Raw genomic sequence first — 24,181 nt, forward strand, 5'->3', positions numbered from 1 at the left:
ATTGTCGGCATTTCTATGGGAACGAACTGTGCGCCTCCACTTGCCGACCTCTTATTTTCAAATGAATCAGAGTTCCTTCAGACTCTTGTCAAAACAAGAAGATCAAAGAAGCCGGGTTATTTAATTTCACTTTCAGACATATTGATGATGTTCTTTCCATTAACAGTCCGAACTTTTCTGATTGGGTTCCATTAACATACCAACCAGAACTAGAAATTAAAGAGTAAAATTGAAACAACCATAGCTTTATTTAAAAAAATCAGCCTTTTCTCAGTAACATTTTTTTTCCAGTATGTTTACTACTTTTTGATATTCATTCAGATTTTACCTATATTGATTATTTTCAACATTTTACTGTACATTTGACACCTGTTTTGATGATGTAACCTAAAATCGGTCATTTGAACAAGACAATTATCTAATTTGTTTTTACAAATGTATTAGAAGAAAAATTGAAACAACCATAGCTTTATTTAAAAATTTCAACATTTTCTCTATAACATTTTTTTCAGTAAATTTTACTACTCTCTGGGTATTCATTCTGATTTTTCAACATTTTACTGTAATTTTATTTTTTGATAATTTATTTGATCGAGATAAATTTTTAATAAGTATTGACAATTGTTTTTGAAGTAAACTTGAACCAACCACAGCTTTATTTAAAAATTGCAACATTTTTTCGTAAATTTTACTTCTTTTGCGAGATTCATTGAGATTTGAATTATATTGATAAATTTTAAACATTTTACTGTACATTATACAACTTTTTTAATTATTGTATATTATATTACCTTAAATCGGTCATTTGATCAAAACCATTTTTTTTAATTTGTATTGACAAATGTATTGGTAGTAAAATTAAAAAAAAAAAGCTTTATTAAAAATTTGAAACATTTTCTCAGTAACATTTTTTCCAGTAAGTTTTACTACTTTTTGGATATTCATTTAGATTTTACCTATATTGATAATTTTTCAACATTATACTGTACATTTGACACCTGTTTTGATAATTAATATCCCCAAGGGTGACTGGGGTATAGAAATATGGTCACTTGGTCTTCTCCCGACCGGCAGTAAAACGCTTGCCGAAGTGGGGCGTCCGTTTGGCTGTGCGGGATGTATCAAGTTCGCAGTCACGTCCGGTCAGAAGGGGGACGTTAAATCCGCTGTCTCGTGTAAAGAGAGTGCCACGCTCTTTGCACGTTAAGAACTCTCTGAGGGGTCCGTAGGTGGCCTGTTGCAAGGCAAATTTTCTGTCCCTATCCAATATACCCTCCTTTGCCGGTGGCAGTCCAAATTTCTCCGACCCAGATGGCCTCTATTGTATCAGCCTACCTATTGTATTTATTGTGACATTGTTCTCGTCCTGAATATGCATGAAATATTTGCCACTGGACGTTAAGCAACCAACAATCGATCAATCAATCCAGTAAGTTTTACTACTTTTTGGATATTCATTTAGATTTTACCTATATTGATAATTTTTCAACATTATACTGTACATTTGACACCTGTTTTGATAATTGCATAAGATGTTACCTTAAATCGGTCATTTGATCAAGACAATTTTTTGACTTGTATTTACAAATGTATTAGAAGTAAAATTGAAACAACCATAGCTTTATTTAAAAAATTTAACATTTTCTCAGTAACATTTTTTTTCAGTATGTTTTACTTCTTTTTGATATTCATTCAGATTTTACCTATCTTGATAATTTTTAACAATTTACTGTATATTTGACAACTTTTTAGCTCACCTGTCCCGAAGAGACAAGTGAGCTTATGCCATCAATTTAGATACTAGATAGCAGAAGATGTGGTATGAGAGTCAATTAGACATCTACATCACAATTTGTAAACTGAACCATTATAGGTTGATGATGCTTTTTCAGAGCCTTGGACGATATGTCTGATGAGAATAGCTTCATATCTCATACTTTATAAGCCGAAGGTCAATTATATGTGGTGTATGTAATGATTATAATGATAACATGTCAGTCTGGCAGGTTTCAGATATCATTGAATTCAGTTTTATTGTTCATTTAAGTGTTTATAAATAAAAATTACTTTGCATTTCAATATTGGTATCACTTTGTCATCATTGTTGTATGAAGACACCTGATTTCCAGACAATAACTTTAGTATAAGTGTATGGATCTTTTAAATATTGTACCACAAAGTTCCATACTATCTCAGAAACCTATGCTCTGGCAAATCACAATATAATTTCAGAGATCTGTCGTGTCGATACTTGGGGGTGTTTTGTATCGTGCTATACTTGATAACTTTTTGCCGCTGGACCTTAAATATAATGGATACAAATTCAGGCTATATCTTTATTCTTGCTATCAAGTGACCAAGTGAAACATCATGAACATTTAATTACAATTGTACATACATTATGAATTAACGATATCAAAATAAAAGAAACATACATGCATATAAAGAACCTTATATATAAACTCGGACTTTTCTTGAACTGAATTTTAATGTGCGTATTGTTATGCTTTTACTTTTCTACACTGGTTAGAGGTATAGGGGGAGGGTTGAGATCTCACAAACATGTTTAACCCCGCCGCTTTTTTGCGCCTGTCCCAAGTCAGGAGCCTCTTGCCTTTGTTAGTCTTGTATTATTTAAATTTTAGTTTCTTGTGTACAATTTGGAAATTAGTATGGCGTTCATTATCACTGAACTAGTATATATTTGTTTAGGGGCCAGCTGAAGGACGCCTCCGGGTGCGGGAATTTCTCGCTACATTGAAGACCTGTTGGTGACCTTCTGCTGTTGTGTTTTTTTATTTTGGTCGGGTTGTTGTCTCTTTGACACATTCCCCATTTCCATTCTCAATTTTATCTGTATATTCCAAAATCATCTTTTAACAATGGAACTAACTCTCATCTTTACATTCTTTAAATATATATATGAAATTAGAGTTAACACTCAATTTGGATAGTCCCTGACTATTTTCATACTAAATACTTTATTATAAACCTTTAACAATGAACATTGTAAAATTGTATTTCTCATTCTCATATATAATCTTCACATTTCAAGCTCAAATTGAACTGGCAGTATATTTTATTTCTTATAAAAATTAATAACTTATATTATAAAATGCATGATCAATTAAGGACTTTCGAGCAATATATATTTACTTATATTTTTGCATTCTTAAGTAATAAACATTATTTTATAGTCCTAGTATCCCGTTGACATAAACATTTTCTCTTGTTGATCCAAGCTATTTATTTTCGCCTTCCCAAGACTTGCAGCTTATCGTTCAGTTTCCTGAATATCTTAGAGTTGAACTTATCTATAAATATCATTTTAAATATTCCTTTGGTTCTTATTATTTCTAAAATTGTTTTCTTTAAACGAGTATCGTTCTAAACAATATCAAATTATGTCCCTTTAATATTATAAAATAAAACCAATAGCTGCAAACATGTAAACTTTACGGAACTTATCATATGCTTAAATTCTTGATTAAATTACCTAATATTCAACAAACCTATAAACTTTACAAATTATATATATATACTTATCGTAACTGAATAAGTTCTTTTACTTTAATTTGATTTAACAAAAATAAATCCATTAAGAGTTAAATTATTATTCGTAATTAATTGTTAACACTTATACTTTACATACCTTAAATATAATGGACACAAATTCAAGCTATATCTTTATTCTTGCTATCAAGTGACCAAGTGAAGTTTATTATCAAAATTTATCCCTTAAAACCTTTTTTCCACGTGGTCACCCAAAGATCAACCTAAATTTGTTTGTCCAATCAAAAGATAATTTATTCCTCAATTTAAAATTAATTTGAGTTACTCCTCCCTAAAACCTATTATACAATAGACGATTATTTTTTTTTATCAAATAATCGCTTTGCCTTCGGCGGGACGCTATCCCTATTGATAATGATTTATTGTCTAAAATGTGCCCCTTTTCATAATTATTAAAGCTTAATTTATTTCAGGGGGATTAACATGTCACAATCTTTTTGATAATGTTTTCTATAATTTCCTGTTACATAACATTGCGTTGTAACTTGGTTTAAAACTTTTTAAATCAATTTTATCATGTTTCTCTTAAAATATGAACCTCTTTATTTAATTGTAAATTTAACAAGTCTTTGTTCTATCTATTGAATATACTTTCATTTATTAAATATTCTTCTATTCTATTTTGAACGAATATTTTCTACGTCACAGATATATCAAGCTTGTATAATATATCTAACTGTCCCCAATTGTTCAGAGTTCAACTTTGGGATTGTATCAAGCTGCGCCCTGCAGAGCATTTTGTTGTATTTTAGTCTTGACTTTCAAATACTCGGAGTAAAAGCTCCGCTGTTTTAAATCAATTAGATCATTGTCTTGTGCATGTTTGTTTTGCAGATATCACCTTATCTGGACCTGATTTTCATGGTTCATTAGTAACATTTTGTGCTATGCTAATTCATTTATGGAATGCGTGTATGGATCTGTCTGGGTATAGAAATATGGTCACTTGATCTTCTCCCGACCGGCAGTAAAACGCTTGCCGAAGTGGGGCGTCCGTTTGGCTGTGCGGGATGTATCAAGTTCGCAGTCACGTCCAGTCAAAAGGGGACGTTATATCCGATGCCTCGTGTAAAGAGAGTGCCACGCTCTTTGCACGTTAAGAACCCTTGCAACATCACTTTTGAGGGGTCCGTAGGTGGCCTGTTGCAAGGCAAAATTTCTGTCCCTATCCAAAATACCCTCATTTTCAAGTGGCAGTCCAAATTTCCCCCGACCATCATCCCAGATGGCCTCTATCGTATCAACCTACCTATTGTATTTATTGTGAACTTGTTCTCGTCCTGAATATGCATGAACTATTTGCCGCTGGACGTTAAGCAACCAACTATCAATCAATCTTGTAATAAAAAAGGGGGGTCAGTTAGTAGATCATGACAATACCCTCTGTTTTAAGTGAGATCCTCTGAACTTCAAACTTATATAAAGGCATAACATTAAGACTGCTGACTCTGTTTATGATGCGAAAATTTTCTATCCATCTATATGGATCATATCTTCTAGCTTTAGTATCTCGGTATTCTCTGCTGTCTCTATGATTGTCCCTATTTTCTCTATTGTCTTTATCTGCAGTCTTTTTTTTATTATTGTGCCTTAACCACCTTTTAGTTCATTAGCCATCTTATTGAATGCCTTGGTTTGCCCCCCGACCATTTAGGTTAGTTGTTTCACATTTTCTTCCCCTAGTTTAAAGCTCTTCTATCTATACTATTAAACGAGAAGACCTCATTTTGTGTGTCGCTTCTCTTCCTTCCACAATAAATCAATCATCATGCCTCTGTGTTCTATAGGTAACATCCATAGTCGCATTTGTCGTCCATTATTATGATTATTCAGATTGTGTTATTTTGGAAGAAAAACGACAAAAAAGGAGTCCGAATATGAGTAGGTGGGTCATCAGGTGCAAAAAGCGTAAATTTTGCCGATTTTTGTCCCTTCTCTTGACCCAGAAGACCTGGGGATGCCGGTTAAGGTATCCAAAAATGGGTTAAATGAAAAACAGGAGGGGGAGAATGCAATTTCCAGCCACTGACTTATTTCGAGAGCGATTTATTTTACACAATAGAAACATTTGGCATTGTAAGATGTTGAAATTATAAATAATTTATTAAATTTATAAATGCTAGTAAGACATTTTTACACAACCCATATATTTAAGAAAGAATTTTTTTTACTGGTGGACATTTGCAAGGCACTTTCCAGGAGTAACTAAGTAAATGAAATGTATGAATTATAACTCCCAACTTTTAATTATACCTTTGAGTTGAAATTCTATGGTCTGTATGTATGGCATTGTAAGAACATATTTAACATTTCACATGTTTGCTCTGAACCAAGAATTCAATATAAATCATGTAAATTGTTGTACTGTAAATGATTTACACATTGTTAATATAACATTATCATTTAAAAAAACCTTACATTTTAAAATTTCGTATATAATTTAAACATCAGTTGGAAGGAAATTGTCAATAATTAAAATTTTCACTCTAGTCATTTAGGAGAAACGCATGACATAGTTTATTGATTTACAGTATTAAAAATTGTTATATTGGTATTGGACTATAATGAATAGCAAAACGTAAGTGCAATTTGTTAAAAAATATGAATTTCAATGTCTTGGACTAAGCACTATCATTCGTTTCCTGGAGACGTATATAATATTTCAATTCCTCAAGTTTTATTTGAACAAGGCATGAACATTTGTATTACACAATTATGTTTACAATATGTACATTATGTTATGTTATTTAATTAACTTATTTCTAGGTCAGAAGGACCTTGCCAGGTATTCATGATAACCATTCGCAGTTTGTTACTGGAGCTGAGTAAATTGCCAGAAGATCAGCTTGAGGCAAGAATGAAATCATTGATTTTAGCCTATGACAACATGTGCCACCTTGATTGTATTAAAGCAGCTAAGGAAAACTTGCCATTTCCCGCTCCTCTAAACAAAAAAGATTGTTGACAGATTACATCTGCAAAACCACAAGGATGCCCGATGTAAAGTCACTTATGATCCGTCAACAATACCAGAAAGTTATAACACCATGATCGCAGAGCAGACCTTTTCCTGGTTTTCAAGGTTTAAGAAAATTGCAAATTCAATGACACAAACCCACCATCTGTTTTATATCCACAGACAAATACAAAGGCGGAATAAGTACTCGGGATCATATCGTCTACGTGGGAAATCACCACTCTTACCTGGGATCAATATATCATTACAGAAGAAAGCGGTTAAAGACTGAACTATGTTATAATATTATTGTGTAGATAGTATCAGTTTGTTAAACACTTTACGGACAACATAAAAGGTCGACGTAGGATAAACAACTTAATTCAAATAGTTTTGGGGTGATGGAGGGGGTTAACATTGCTGCAAGTTTTATTAATTGAAGATTGATTGATTGTTGGTTGCTTTACGTCCAGTGGCAAATATTGCATGCATATTCAGGACGAGATCAAGTTAACAATAAACACAATTGCTAGGTTTTTATAATAGAGGATGATGGTCGGGGAAATTTGAACTGCCACTGAAAAATGAGGGTATATTGGATAGAGACAGAAATTTTGCCTTGCAACAGGTCACCTACGGACCCCTCAAAGAGTTGTTGCAAGGGTTCTTAATGTGCAAAGAGCGTGGCACTCTCTTTACACGAGGCATCGGATTTGACGTCCCCCTTCTGACCGGACGTGACTGCGAACTTATACATCCCGCACAGCCAAACGGACGCCCCACTTCGGCAAGCGTTTTACTGCCGGTCGGGAGAAGACCAAGTGACCATATTTCTATACCCCAGTCACCCTTGGTGATATTAATTGAAGATCAATTTTACATATATGCATATAGGTAAATCTATTTATCCCAATTTAAGTTAAAAATGGGGGTAGGGGAGGGTCAGCACAAGAAATAAGAATTAAGTTTTTTGTCCTTATTAATTCAGCATGTTATGGTAACTTGACTATTACTTCACTTAGATTACTAATCATAGACTGTCTCCTCTTGCATATATGAAGGTCTAAATATACCATGGCAATTGGTCTTATCCATTTATTGTTAAGAACTGTGTGCCACTAATTTAAAAGATGTATGTATATATATTTGTTTATCTGTTCGTCTGAATCAGTGACAACCCTACAACAGATGTATCCATCGGATCGCCATCAATGATGGTGATACATGGCTGTGTACATAATGTATATACAACTCGTCTAAACATCAACCCAACAATGTTAGATCTGTAAATTTGCTTTCGCAAATTTTTGTTTCTTCCCTCGCCGGGATTCGAACCCATGCTACTGTGATATCGTGACACCAAATCGCTTGCACTGCAGCCGTCCCGCTAGACCACACGACCACCTGGGCTCTCAAAAAAAGAGCTTTCGGTGGCCATATGTTACTTTTCCACGTCAGTTTTAATCTAGCGGCGTACTATTGTACATGATATATAAGGCATGAAGATGTTATTGTTACAGATCAGCTAAATTATCTATAGTAAAGGATCCTACAAATTAATGTAAGATACAGTCACAGAAAATTATTATATTCATAAGTACGTCTGAGTCAGTGACAACCCTACAACAGATGTATCCATCGGATCGCCATCAATGATGGTGATACATGGCTGTGTACATAATGTATATACAACTCGTCTAAACATCAACCCAACAATGTTATATTTGTTTATCTGAATATACTGTATTCCTAATGCAGAAGAATTATATATTAAGTGGTACATTAAGGTCCCTTGTGCAGTTATAGAATAATTTATTGTCCTTGTATTGTATTGTTGAAGGCCATACGGTGACCTATAGTTGTTAATTTCTGTGTCTTTTGGTCTTTCACCGTGTCTGGGTTTTTTGTGGAGAGTTGTGTCATTTGCAATCATACTACATCCTCTTTTTTATATTGTAAATTCTTTTCATGATTTACAATTTTCACATTGTTAGTATTACCGGGCTAGTTTTCAAAGCAATTATTTATCCATCAAGAACAAGAAGTAAAGCAGTCAATAAGAATTATTAGGTTATGAACAATGAATGCTTTGACTGTCCCTTTGGTACCTTTCGTCCCTTTTTCAAACCAAGCTATCAATTTTTAAACATGCTCATGTGTTTTCATACATTCCTAGAATAAATATCTGATAAAATTTATTAAACATTGATACATGTACATGTACCCTTAATATTGATATTTTTTTAAAGTAGGGACAACGGAACTAGGGCCCGTTGACTCTGCTGACTATGCGATATTGGCTTTGCTTTGGGTTTTTTTTTTCTTGAGGAGTCTCTCTAGTTGATAGGTTGAGAGATTCAGTCATAGAATCTTCAAATGATGTCTGAAACTCTCTTGTAAATACAGGATTTAATGTATGTACGACTGATTTGGCAATCTTTGCTGCAGACTCTGTGTTAGATATTGATTTGATGCTTGAGACCAAGTTCTTACTGAGTTCATTAATTGACTTCAAAATGAAGATGCTTCAAGACTTACAAATTCCTCTGTGGTTGAAACTGGCAAGTAAATACCCTCTGGAATTTCATTTCCTTCTGTTGGTTTATCACCCTTTGTTATCATAGTATTTAGGAGTTTTTGTGTTTTGTATTACGTGACACTTGACCTCTTCAAGAATGGTCAGCAATTTCTTTTCGAAAGCTGAAATTGAGTGCCCCGTTTTCAAACAACATCAAGGTCCAAAAAGTGAAATCACAAAAATACTGAACTTCGAGGAATATCAATTCGGAAAGTCCATAATCACATGGCAAAATCAAATAACAAAACACATCAAAAACGAATTAACAAGAACTGCCATATTAAACTTAATTAAACGAATTCAACTTTGTTTTATTTCAACACAAATTGAATCCTTGGGATTCTTTGATATGCTGAATCTAAACATGTATTTAGATTTTTGCTTATGGGCCAGTTTTCAAATGTGGTCCAGATCGGGGTCCAAAATTAAATAGGGTTCTTGCATATAGTCTGAATCTAACAGAGTCTGACTCTTATAAATATAGTAAATTTATCAATTCATAAAAACAGAAAGTGTAAAAATCTTTTGTATTTATGAACGATAATATATTTTTTTATAAATATATTAATAAAAATATAAATATATAAAAGAATATATGTATGTGAATAGAAATCTATGAACTTTTGACGCATGGTTTATGACCAGAAAAGGAAAGTCTCGAAATCAATCAAAACTTTCCTTTTAGGAATTAGGTGCCTAAAGGATCCGAAATTGAACTTTTTTTGCTTTCAACAAAAATTGAATACATGGGTTCTTTGATATTCTTCACAGACAAATTTGTTTAAAACATTTATGAGCAAATCATTTGATGCACTTGAATTTTTTGAAAAACTAAGATTTTTCTACCTCAGGCCTAGATTATCTATGATGAGTTTATTTGCATGGTGTGCACTCTTATCTTGTATTGTATGCAATAGGTTTACTATATTTTATGCATTGATTGAATGTTGGATGATATTATGTATTAGGGTTCATTGCTCAATGTTGACTGTGTGTGTGTTGGTCCTTTTTTTTGACACAACAAGCAATTAAGTGAATAAAAATAACTACCGATTTGTCTTTGCAATAATTAATTTGTGAACGATGGCTGAATAAATTAAGTTAATTAAAAAAATCACAAAAGCTTAAACTTATTAGTTAGATTAAGTTTTATTAAATATTTTTTTACCAGTAATTGTGGTGTTTGAAGGCAGCATATTGCTAGATTTCAATTTCTTTCTTTATCCACAGTCTGCTTTCTCGTAATCTTGAATGTTTGATCAATAGATCTATAAAAATGACCTATTACTAATATATAAAATCAGTAGAAATTTGTACAAAGATTAGTGTTTGAGTTCAGTATAGTGTTTTATGACGTTTCCATGGAAAAATAATCTATACCATGATTTAAAAAGGAAATGCAAATGTTATCCTAGCCATGTGGTTGTGACGAAAAATAAAGAACTGAGGAAGGCCAATGGCCGAAACGTCTAAAAAAATTGGTTTATTGATGCAATTATATAATACACACATTGCCGATTATTGCTTTCGTTTGAGATCAGACAGCAATACGATATGAACAGTGAAAAAGTCGGATTGGTATCCTCAATTATCTGGAATGTCCTATCATTGTCTGAACGCATTCGTTTTAGTTCGTAACAGATTCCTACGGATCGGGAAGGGTCTGAATAGTTCGGCAAAGCATCCCGACATTTAGGCGCGTCCCGTAACATTCGGGGCAACTCAGCCGATTTTGTCTAATCGGATTACAATCGTGGCTATGTCGTGACAGATTCTGCTGTATCGGATCGAATTCCGAACAATGTCTTGTGCATTCTGGACGGTGTCCTGTGAAACGGGAATGATACGGAGTAATTTTTCATGGCTGTTTTTCTGCCGATTGAGTCCAGATTGCATCCAGATCTTGTCGATTGCGAACCGTTTTTTGCCGAAACCGTTCCGAAACAGTCCCGTTATTAATACGAAATTCGTCAACGATACCCACGTCAGAGTCCCGACAGCTACAGAATACAATACGACCGAGACCAGACAAAGCCGTTTGCAATGCGATAGAGCGGACCGTGATATGATTACGTTCCAACAGTACCTGATCATCCCGAATATGCCGACAGTTTTCGAACAAATAACTTCCGTCAGCGTCGGTTCACAGTCAGGTCACTTTCTGATCTCAGTCGGATTACATTCGGTAGAGTCGGGACGCAGTCGTGACAGACTCGGTCGAATTTTACCTGGCGAAAAATACAAATCGGATAAGAAGCGGATTCAGAACGGGATTATCGGGATTTATTCGCTTAGAAACGGTTGAATATCGGTGCTTCCTGAACACTATCTGATTGTTGTCGTGATCAAATTATTTTTTTTACAAATTTTAATTTAAGTTTGAATTTCCATCCACGATTCACAGGATCTTGATCATACTTTTAAATTTTAATCGGGAATGGTCCTGACAAGAACGGTAGTAAAAATCGTGAATGTGTGACCCCAGCTTAAAGTATGTTCCCTATTGGAATTTTGAAAACAAGGAATATTGTGCTTATTACTTTTTTTATTTTACCTTAATTTTAGAGTTCTTGTTGGTTTTTATTGCTCCTGCTTATCTTTTTCTACATTTTTGTTATTATTCCAAACTTGTGAGCAAATGTCTAAGTCTTATTTCCTACCATTGAATTTTCAGACAAATCTGACAACCCATTGATGTATTGCTGTCCCCAAATTAGTAATTTGAAGGAAATTTTGCAGAGTTTGGTTATTATGTTAAATATAATAATAGATAGAGATAAACTGTAAACAGCAATAATGTTCTGCAAAGTAAGATCCACAATTAAGTCAATATGACCAAAATTTTAAGTTGACCCTTTAAAGAGTTATTGCCCTTTATAGTCAATTTTTAATAATTTTCATAATTTTTTGAATTTTTTGTTAATTTAAAAAAAAAATATTTTCAACTGTAAATACTGGGCCATGTTTATTATAGATAGAGATAATTGTAGCACCAAGAATATTAAAAAAAAGAAAGATCTACAAACACATCCCAATCACCAAAAACACAATTTTGTCATTTTATATGTGTCCGTTGTGTTTAATATGCACATAGACCGTCCAAGGTGAGCGACAAAGGCTCTTGAGAGTCTCTAGGTCATTATTACCGGTAGATAACTTTATCATGTTTATACTGAAAAATAATTTTGCTTTGAGGGAGAATTTAAAAAAGTTATAGGTTGTTGTTCGGTGTGAGCCAAGGCTCCGTGTTGAAGGCCGTACATTGACCTATAATGGTTTACCTTTTTATAAATTGTTATTTGGATGGAGAGTGGGCTTGTTGGCATTCACACCACATCTTCCTATATCTATATATGTTCAGTTTGAGCCTTTCCTTGATAGACAAAAACGCTTAGAACTCACTAAATGCTTCTAGGGAGGAACATTTCAACCGTTTTTGCTTATGATGCAAATATCAACATTAAAAATGTAATGCCTTTGTTTATAGCTGCAGGTTATACAGTGATCGGTGGTTATTATGTATATTGGTTTAATTGTGTTTCTTGTAAATCTTTACAGGACGTTTTATCAAGCTCTAATTGTGTAGTTTTATTGTTGATATTAACTCGTATGTATCAAGTGTTATACATTAGGTTTGTTTATATAACAGAACTTTCTTGGTATTCCTTATTGGAAGATATTATATAAACATAAGTAGTATACCTAAAACGACAACTTGTTTTTGGATGGAGAGTTGTCTCGTTGGCTTTTATACCAAATCTTTTCTATATCGACTAAAACCATACTACTTTACGTTCTTGAAGATTGAACAATCTGACCCATTCGTAAAGGTTTTCAAAATGACAGAATCAAACAAATCAAAAGAAAAAAAAAACAAGCTATGACCAACATAAACTTATAAAACGAATCTGTCTTTATATTTATTCATAACTACTGTATGTATATATCTGAATCTGTAGTATCTGGATCTGTTCTGGTGGGTTATCAGTTTTCCTCAAGTATGGTCTACAAAAGAAAAAAGTGGTAAATATTGATTTTTTAACGCTAATTATGAACAATTTGTGATAATAAAAGTTCAGTAGTGTGTGCTAAAAAATAGTTCTATAGCATGGTTTTAAAAAGAAAACGGTAGAAGTATACCTTTGAAATAAATGAAAAATCTAAAATTATACAATTATACAAAATCTACATTTGCAAAAATCATTATTTTACTCTCGACACTATCATTTACACTAGCTATATAGAAATAATTTAAAACGCGTATATTAACAATTCACTGGTTACTCGTAGTTACAAAACAAAGTAGTCAAGTTTACAACTTGTCTTATAAATTACTTACAGCATTAACAAGTTTCCCATTTTTTACCACTAGTGCAACCCTTCTTGCTTGAAAAGCTTGTTCTCCAGAACATCATCATTAATCGGGTATTCGCCCTCTGATGTGAGTACCATTTTTCTGAAATAATTGTATAAACGTTATATAAATATATTCATAAACATAGAATATCATCCAGTATGTGTTCTTGATTTTTAATATTTTTAATTGACATTTTAAGGGGAGGAAACGCGGACATTTTCTGAAGGAATTTCCACAAGGTTTTTTTTTTGTATTTTATCTGATAAAAACTTGCGGCAAAATAATGTTTGCTGGTGACGATTCCTCAATAATATAAGAGAACATTATGCCAAGTTTTGATAAAGTATGATCAAATTCATTCTATTTAAGCTCCCATTCAACCTGAAGTACAATGGACAGTAGTTAGAGAAACTTATTTATACAACATGTTACTTACTCTGCAAAATCTACTCCCTCTATAACGGCCCTTATCTATTTGAAGGTCTTCTTGTATTTCTAACATTAATAATCATGAATAAGATGAATTGAATGTTATACCTTAAGAAAAGTGGTATTTGACAACAAAATTTCGTTAAGTGAAATAAAACCCTTAAGGTACAAAAATGAGCATGCATACTTCTTATTTGTTTTGTTTTATCTTCTTAAAAACGATCTCAATTAGAATTTTTTAATTATTTAAAAATCAAATGTTGCAAAGAGGGCGATACATTTTCAGTAGGTGATGATTTTGAATGCGAATATATAGTATGCGGAGAGTAGATGGACATTATACGACTAACATCAGCTTGGAACTCAACTTTTGTCTAAAGTATTTATAGTTCATGTTAAATACGTACCCTTATGGATGTGTCCAGAGTGGCATTAAACTGTACGACACCCTGCCATAGTTTAACCACCATGGAACTGAGGGAATACGTGGTAAACCTTTCCATGGAGGTGACTACATCTTCCTTGTTACCGGCCTAGAATTTGACTTTAAAATTCTAGCCAGTAACCCTTTTTTCATCGGTCATTGTTGCAATTTGCAACGAGGTTTTATCAGTAGTTGTTCTCGGAGCAGTCTGAAAGTATATCAACATCCGACATTATATTATTTTATGTTAAATAACTTGAAAGTACGATTCTGGCCAGTTCGAAGTTTAGCATGCCGTCCATTATTACTGTACTAGTATACATAATTTGTAAGGAGCCACTTGACGGACGCCTGCGGGTGCGAGAGTATTCTCGCTACATTGAAGACCCATTGGTGGCCACCCCAAGGGTGACTGGGGTATAGAAATATGTTCACTTGGTATTCTCCCGACCGGCAGTAAAACGCTTGCCGATGTGGGGGCGTCCGTTTGGCTGTGCGGGATGTATCAAGTTCGCAGTCACGTCCGGTCAGAAGGGGACGTTAAATCCGATGCCTCGTGCAAAGAGAGTGCCACGCTCTTTGCACGTTAAGAACCCTTGCGACAATTCTTTGAGGGGTCCATAGGTGGCCTGTTGCAAGGCAAAATGTCTGTCCCTATCCAATATACCCTCATGTTCCAGTGGCAGTCCAAATTTTCCCGACCATCATCCTAGATGGCCTCTATTACGAACAATCAATCAATCCCATTGGTGGCCTTAGACTGTTGTCTGCTTTCTGGTCGGGTTGTGGTCGCTTTGACACATTCCCCATTTCCCTTCTCAATTTTATGACCTTCAAAAATGAAAAACCAAAAGTACATGCTACTGGATAATGAATATGGTGGGGCTGAACATGTTTGCGGGCGCTCAACCTCCCAAATCCTCTGACGCACGATACAGTGATAAACAGGACAACAAAAGAGCTATAGAAACAATCGAAAAATATTTAGTTCATCAAATCGATACAAAGGAAACTAAATAAAAATGAACGAATATGGTGGGGTATTTATCCACTTCGTAAAGATCTAATGAGTAGTCGCGGTTACTAAACCGTCAAAGATATAAACTACGTATTAAAATATCATGTGTTTAGAATAAATATCAGTTAGTTAAAAAAACGAATGATTAATTGGTGGTTTATAATTTAAAGATATATCAAATCTACTACGATACTTTCTTTTAACCAATGAGCCTGAAATGGCAACTAGTTGGTCTTGGACCAACAAACCAATTTTGACACCCTCCGGTGGATCGCTATCCTTGCCGTGGTCGGAGGGCTTGCGTGTCTCAGTGACCCCAAGAGCTATGCCAGCTGGAGGTTCGCCTCCTGGTAGAGTTACCCATGCTGGACAGGTCGAAGGGTAGAGACCAGACTAAAGTGATCCGAACAACGTGAGATGCCCGATGTTTTAAATAAAATAGGCTCTCCAACCCGTTTGCCGTGGGTTGCTACCCGTGTCGGTGGTTGACGAGATCCTTGTGAATGAGGGCTATAGCCAGACTCCTTACGGTCAGAAAATACCCGGACGGACGAGACTATAGTTCAATAAGCTGCTTTGGCTTCGAAATCATCTAAACGGGAGGTCGGATGGACCCGGTTCGATCAATCGGCTGGTCATGTCGAGCCCTTCAGTTAATCCTCAACAATAAGCCTACTTGTAACAATTTTCATAATATACACATGTATTTTAAATTAAGCTATTTATATTTTGGATAACTGAAGAAGGCGATGGCTCGTGGGTCAATCAAGTGGTACGCTTTCTTTTTCGCTTGATGGATACGCTCTGCTTGAGTATACTATCCTTGGAACATCTGGTGCTTTCCGCAGTGGATCTTGGGTGCTGATTTTGAGGACCTGCTACATTATATTTGGAGCTCGTTTTCAGCATTAGCACTCGATCCCGGTTCGCCACGGAAACACAGCATCGCCCTTGTAGGCACTCCGAGGTGGGTGGATGGCAAGAATGGTGAATCTTTCTCCTTTCATATGGCACAACAAAACAAACCCTCTAAATCAGCTTTAATACATAAGAAAAGAAAATGTGATGATTCAGAGCCCTGTCGGGAAGATGACAGTTGGCCCAGATTTATTGTAATAAAAGGAACAGAAGAAAAACCAATTTCAAAAATATCGCTCTTTGTAATTCACAAACAAATTCAAAGCGTTGCTGGAACTGTTAAAAAAGTTTCAAAAATGAGATCTGGCAATTTGTTGGTTGAATGTTCCAACAAAAGTCAATCAACAAATTTACTTACAATGTCTACTATATCAAACTTTCCTGTTTCTGCCTCTCCTCATAACAGTTTGAACAGCTGTAAGGGGATCATTCGAGACAGAAGTCAATACCTTGGTGACCTTACCGTGGAAGAAATCGGTGAGGAACTCTCAAGCCAAGGTGTAACTAATGTTATTAGATTTCAAATTAAAAAGAATGGAAATATAATCAAATTAAATACTTATCTTTTGACCTTTAGAACTCCAACTCCTCCTCCATCTATTACTTTAGGTTGCTTCGGAATCAGAGTTGACATGTTTATCCCCAACCCAATTCGATGCTTCACTTGTCAAAAGTTTGGTCATGGAAGCAAACAATGTCGTGGTAAGCAGAGATGCTTCAAGTGTTCTGACGAAGGACACGAGGGAACAAACTGTCACTCTGAATCTTCTAAATGTGTAAACTGTGGTGAATCCCATTTTTCATCGTCTAGGGACTGCCCTGTTTACCTTAAAGAAAAAAATATTATTAAAATTAAAACAGAAAGAAACATTAGTTATACAGAAGCTAAACAGATAGCTTCTGTTTCGAATGATCTCCTTGTTTCAAACAGACCATCGTACGCCAGCAAAGTTGTCCGCTCATTCAGTCACGAGAATACACAGACTCGCATGACTTGGCCAATTGATGCGGACAATTTTAAAATGCTGCCTGTTGAAACACAACCTACCGATAGAATATTAATTCCAGGAAAACCAATATCTTCCAAAACCAGTACTCAGTCAACTCAATCTTCCCTACAGAGCTCACTATCATCACCAAAAAAAAATGAGAAAAAAAAATCAAATAAAAAAGAAACAGTAGAAATACACAATTGGAGCGGTGAATCTGTCTGGGATCTTCCCAGTGACATAGATGATTCTTCCACCTCCAAAAGTCTTCCTTCATCTGCATCCAAGAAGGTATCTTCTTCGTCCAGTACATAGTCTACCAGAGCCCCATCTCCTCTTCGTTCTCAAGAAAAGAAGGATGTCCAAAAGAAGCCAGGAAATACATCCTCTCAGAAGTCTTCTGATTCGAGGTCGCGGGGTAGGGGTCGAGGCGGAGTAACACCAGCTGCGCGTAGTCTTGGAGATAGACGACTCTCCTCGCACAACAGATTTTCAACACTTATCATCGAAACTGAAATGGAAACCGAAAGTGTTCCGCCACCCGAAAGATCACGATCTCAGGGTGAGCAAAATAAAAATGCTGGCAAACTCGACAGCATTCGCCCTTCTTTTATTAAATAATGACAAATATAATCCAATGGAATTGCCGAGGTCTTAAAATAAATCTTCTCGAGTTAACACTTCTAGTTCAGTCTTTTTTACCTATTGCATTTTGTCTTCAAGAAACTCATCTAAAAGAAAGTGACAACGTATCTTTAAAAGGATACAACATGTATAACACATTTTCTAGATGAACGTGCTGTAGGCGGATCATCCATTTTTGTGAAGGACAACGTCATTCATAGCACAGTCCAACTCACAACGGATCTGCAAGCAGTTGCAATTCGTTTATCATTAGACAAAACAATTACATTATGTTCGATATATATTCCACCTAATTCAATTATCGATAAAGCAAAACTCAAAAACCTCACTGATCAATTACCCTCACCATTTATACTTATGGGCGACTTCAATGCCCACAATCTCATAATGCCAAAGGTAAGATCATTGAGGACTTTGTCTCTCAAGAAGGATTATGCATTTTTAATGATGGATCTAATACGTATCTTCATCCTGGAAACGGGTCTTAATCTTCTTTTGATATCACTATATACGATCCCTCTCTACTTCTGGATTATTCATGGCGTGTTCATGATGATCTATGTGGAAGTGATCATTTTCCAATAGTACTTGAACATCTTTTTAATTCTGCCCAACAGAGAGTACCACGTTGGAAACTTGACAAGGCGGACTGGTCCTTGTTTGAGAATCTCTGTCGAGCGGAACTTCAGTAAAAGATGTTTGAGACTGTGCAAGATCCAATTTTAACTTTTAATACAGTTCTAACGTCAATTGCTGACAGAACTAACCCTAAGACCTCGGCAAATCCAAAACATCCCAGTAAACCATGGTTTGATGACGCATGTGATCAAGCCATAGGTGACCGTAAAAAATCTGAAAGACGGTTCAATCAACAACCAACGACGGAAAACTTGAGTAATTTCCGTATTTTTCGCGCTAAGGCACGGCGGACTTGTAGGCAAGCCCGACGAACATCCTGGAAAAAATTTGTCTCGGGGATTACATCTCGCACTCCGATGACAAAAGTTTGGAATATGGTAAATAAAATAAACGGTAAAAATTCTAAAGCCACTGTAAAACATTTGAAAGACGGCAATAATTTATTAACATTTGAAAAGGATATTGCCAACAAATTTGGTGAAACTTTTGCGAAGTCTTCTTCTTGTAACAACTACAGGGAAGACTTTGAAAAAGTTAAAAAACAAAAAGAAAAAATTAAATTAAACTTTAAATCAAAAAATGGTGAAAATTATAATAAACTATTTTCTCTTGAAGAACTTAAAACATCTCTGTCAAAAGCCCAAGATACAGCTTGTGGGCCTGATAATATTCACTATCAACTCTTAAAACACTTGCCAGATTCCTCGCTAGAAGCTCTCTTGCAGCTCATAAATAACATCTGGGAATCTGGTGATTCTCTGGAAGCTTGCAACCGTCGTGCCTATTCCAAAACCAAGTAAAGATCATACTGATCCTATTAATTATCGACCAATTGCTCTTACCAGTTGTGTCTGTAAAACACTCGAACTGATGGTCAATGATCGCCTTGTTTGGTTCCTGGAATCCAATGGGCTATTAGCCAATATCCAATGTGGATTCCGACAGGGTCGCAGTACTCTTGATCATCTCGTTCGATTCGAATCATTTGTCCGTAATGGTTTTGCGAAAAATGAGCATGTGGTGTCGGTCTTTTTCGACCTTGAGAAGGCCTATGATACTGCATGGAAATATGGTATTTTAAAAGATCTATTTGATATGGGGTTGAAAGGCAATATGCCTAATTTTATTTCTAATTTTCTCTCTAACAGACACTTTAATGTTACAGTTAATTCGACCATGTCTGATCTTTATGATCAAGAGATGGGTGTCCCTCAGGGCAGTATTTTATCTGTTACATTATTTAGTCATAAAATCAACAGCCTTGTTGAACTTTTAAAAAGTAATATTGTAGGTTCATTGTACGTTGATGATTTTTTAATATGTTACAGAGGCAAAATTATGAATAACATTGAAAGACAATTACAATTATGTCTTGGAAGAATTAAAAAATGGGCCTCAGAAAATGGTTTAAATTTTCCACTTCAAAAACGGTCGGGATGCATTTTTGTAACAAAAGAAAATTGCATCTTGATCCAGAACTAACTTTGTACGGCAACCCAATTAAAATGGTTGATGAAACCAAATTTCTTGGTTTACTTTTCGATAAAAAGTTAACCTTTCTACCCCATATCAAAATGTTAAAAGCGAGATGTTTAAAAGCTGTAGATATTTTAAAAGTTGTCGGCAGCACTGACTGGGGTGCTGATCGCAACATTTTACTCAATTTATATAGATCTCTTGTTAGATCTAAACTAGATTATGGCTCTATAGTGTATGGCTCTGCAAGGAAGTCCGAAATACAGATTCTCGATGCTGTGCATCACCAAGGTTTGCGTCTCTGTCTTGGCGCATTTAAAACCTCACCAGTTGAGAGTCTGTATGTAGAGGCTGATGAGCACTCACTCACTGACAGACATTTGAAGCTTGGACTTCAATATGCTGTCAAACTAAAAGCCTATTCAGATAATCCTGCCTACAGCTGTGTTTTTAATCCGATTTATGAAGATATTTTTGCAAAACATGAAAATAAAATTCCTCCATTAGGTTTACGTTTAAAACCACATTTAGCTTCTTTTGATTTAAAATCTGTTGCTCAAGTTCAAACTTGCAAATGTCCTCCATGGGAACTTCCCAAACCAAAAATGATATTTGATCTCCGTGAACACAATAAAAATAAAACAAATCCTCTTTTAATTCAGCAACACTATGCTGAAATTAAAGCCGATTATCTAGATTTTTCAACTGTCTATACTGATGGATCAAAAGATGGTGATAGAGTTGCATCTGCTGCTGTCTTCAGGGACAGAGTTGCAACCCTCCGTTTGCCATCTGATGCATCCATCTTTACTGCTGAAGCAGAAGCAATAATTTTGGCTTTGAAATTTATTGCTTCTTCAGATAAATCCAAATTTATTATATGTTCGGTTTCACTTTCATGTTTACAAGCTATACGAAATACTAAAATTAAAAACCCAACAATCCTGAAAATTTTATATGTAATGAGGAATTTAAAAATTCTTCTGAAAGAAATATTATTTCTATGGGTTCCAAGTCATGTTGGAATCCTTGGAAACACAGCTGTAGACCTTGAGGCAAAGAATGCCCTGTATGACCCTCTATCTAACTGTGATATACCATATACTGATTTTAAATCTAATATTAGAGAATATGTTTTTAATATATTGAAAAATAAATGGAGTAAAAAAGATGATAATAAATTGCATGAAATTAAACCTAGTTTAGGCAAACCTTTTGATAATATTATGTGCAGAAAAGATCAGTGTGTTATTACTAGATGTCGTATTGGTCATACTAGAATAACACACGAGTATCTTTTAAAAAATGAAGATGAACCACAATGTGTTCCTTGCAACTGCAAGTATACTATTAAACATGTTTTAATTAATTGTATTGACGTTGCTGATATTCGTAAGAAGCATTTCAATGTCAATAATATGAATGATTTATTTAATGATGTTCCATTTACAAATATTGTTGCTTTTTTAAAAGAAATTGGAATTTATTATAAAATATAAAAATGTTATTATATTTAAATCGATTTTAATTTTTATCACGTTATTTTACTGTTGATTTTTATTTGTATATACTCAATTTGCTTTAGTCAAGAATTTTAGTATATTGAAGGACTTTTTGTCTTATTTTAAAAATATGCTTTAAATTGTAAAAATATTCGAATTAGCTCTCGCCGCGATATAGCCTTTTTGTGCTAATGCGGCGTAATGCAACCAACAATCAATCAATCAATGCTGCTTACAATCACAGTGGCGGATCCAGAAAAAAAAATTGGGGGTGGTCCCAAATGAATATTGAATGGTATGAAAAAATACCTTCGACATTATGGAAGATCATGAATTTGGACAACACCATGCGATGCACATATTCCTAGTTAAAGGAATTTAAAGACATATAACACTAATTTTTATTTAAGACTCTTAACAATATATTACAATCTAAAATAGCACAACATACAACTGTCATCTGAATAAGGCTCCCTGTAACAAGAGGCTCTCAAGAGCCTGAATCGCTCACCTTGATTCTTTTGGTTAAACCTCTCATCAATGATTATTTTGGCTTTTCAATTTATTTAAATGTTTTTTGGATCGTCCTATTTTCTTCAAAAGCCAAAAAAAATAATCATTTTCTCCTATGTTCTATTTTAGCCATAGAAGCTATGTTTCTTGACATACAAGGAAATAAAATATAAAATTTATACTAGATACTCTGAAACTCATTTAGCTTAAGTTTGGCTGAAATTAATACAGCAGTTTCAAAGGAGAAGATTTTTTAAAGTAAGTCAACATGATGAACAAATTGTGAAAAAAGTCTTTAAAGGGCAATAACTCCTTAAGGGGTCAATGGACAATTTTGGTCATATTGACTTATTTGAAGATCTTACTTTGCTGAACATTATTGCTGGTTACAGTTTATCTCTATCTATAATAATATTCAAGATAATAAACAGCCAAATTTCCTTAAAATTAGCAATTCAGGGGCAGCAACCCAACAACAGGTTGTCTGATTCATCTGAAAATTTCAGGGCAGATAGAAATTGACCTGATAAACAATGTTACCCTCATGTCAGATTTGCTCTAAATGCTTTGTTTTTTAGTTATAAGCCAAAAACTGCATTTGACCCCTATGTTCTATTTTTAGCAATAACGACCATGTTTGTTGATAGATCAAAACTTTGGATACAATTTTTTAACTAGATACCCTAAGGAACATTCAGTTAAAGTTTGGAAGTATTTGGCCCAGTAGTTTCAGAGGAGAAGATTTTTGTAAAAGATTACTAAGATTTACGAAAAATGGTAAAAAATTGACTATAAAGGGCAATAACTCCTAAAGGGGCCAACTGACCATTTCGGTATTGTTGACTTATTTGTAAATCTTACTTTGGTGAACATTACTGCTGTTTACAGTTTATCTCTATCTATAATAATATTCAAGATAACCAAAAACAGCAAAATTTCCTTAAAATTACCAATTCAGGGGCAGCAACCCAACAACGGGTTGTCTGATTCATCTGAAAATTTCAGGGCAGATAGATCTTGACCTGATAAACAATTTTACCCCATGTTAGATTTGCTCTAAATGCTTTGTTTTTTGAGTTATAAGCCAAAAACTGCATTTGACCCCTATGTTCTATTTTTAGCAATGGCGACCATGTTTGTTGATAGATCAAAACTTCGGATACAATTTATAAACTAGATACCCTAGGGAACATTCAGTTAAAGTTTGGAAGTATTTGGCCAAGTAGTTTCAGAGAAGATTTTTGTAAAAGATTACTAAGATTTACGAAAAATGGTTAAAAATTGACTATAAAGGGCAATAACTCCTAAAAGGGTCAACTGACAACCCAACAACGGGTTGTCTGATTCATCTGAAAATTTCAGGGCAGATAGATCTTACCCTGTTAAACAATTTTGGCCCATATTTGATTTGCTCTAAATGCTTTGGTTTTTGAGTTATAAGCCAAAAACTGCTTTTTACCCCTATGTTCTATTTTTAGCCATTACGGCCATCTTGGATGGTTGGCCGGGTAATAAAACACATAAAACTTTAAACTAGATACATCAATGATGATTGTGGCCAAGTTTGGAATAATTTGGCCCGGTCGTTTCAGAGGAGAAGATTTTCCAAAAAAGTCAAAAGTGCAGGTTGAAGATGAAATCGGATCGCGCTGATTTTGGGTTCCCTGTAATCTGCATAACTTGTTTTACTTGAAAAGTGCTGCTACTAGTTTTTTATTAGATGTTTTGTAAATAAAAAACAATAAAACATGGAGAATTTTATCGATTTAATGACTTTTTGGCACTTCGGGTTGTGAAATTTCTGTTACACGAACGCTTTATAACTAGTAGCAGCACTTTTTTGAAAAATATGGAATATGGCCTTTCTACCAGTACCAGAATTTAGTGGGTTGGTATATTGTACCTGCACTTTTCAATTTATTTAACGTGCAGTAACATAATCGCCATGAATTGCAAGAAAAAGCGTTTGAAAGACCCTGTAATAGTCGGATCAGCTGACGGAAATACTAAGTGTATATTTTGTTTTCACCAACGTTTTATGTTATAATATGATTGAGCTAGTAAACAAATATGCTCTAATTGCTTGCTTTATCATTCGAAGGGAAACAATTTAGAATTATTCAGGTCATTGTTATATGTTTATGTGTAGCCCTCTAAACGTCGA

Source organism: Mytilus trossulus, chromosome 5, assembly GCF_036588685.1.
Source record: "Mytilus trossulus isolate FHL-02 chromosome 5, PNRI_Mtr1.1.1.hap1, whole genome shotgun sequence".
NCBI lineage: Eukaryota > Metazoa > Mollusca > Bivalvia > Mytilida > Mytilidae > Mytilus > Mytilus trossulus.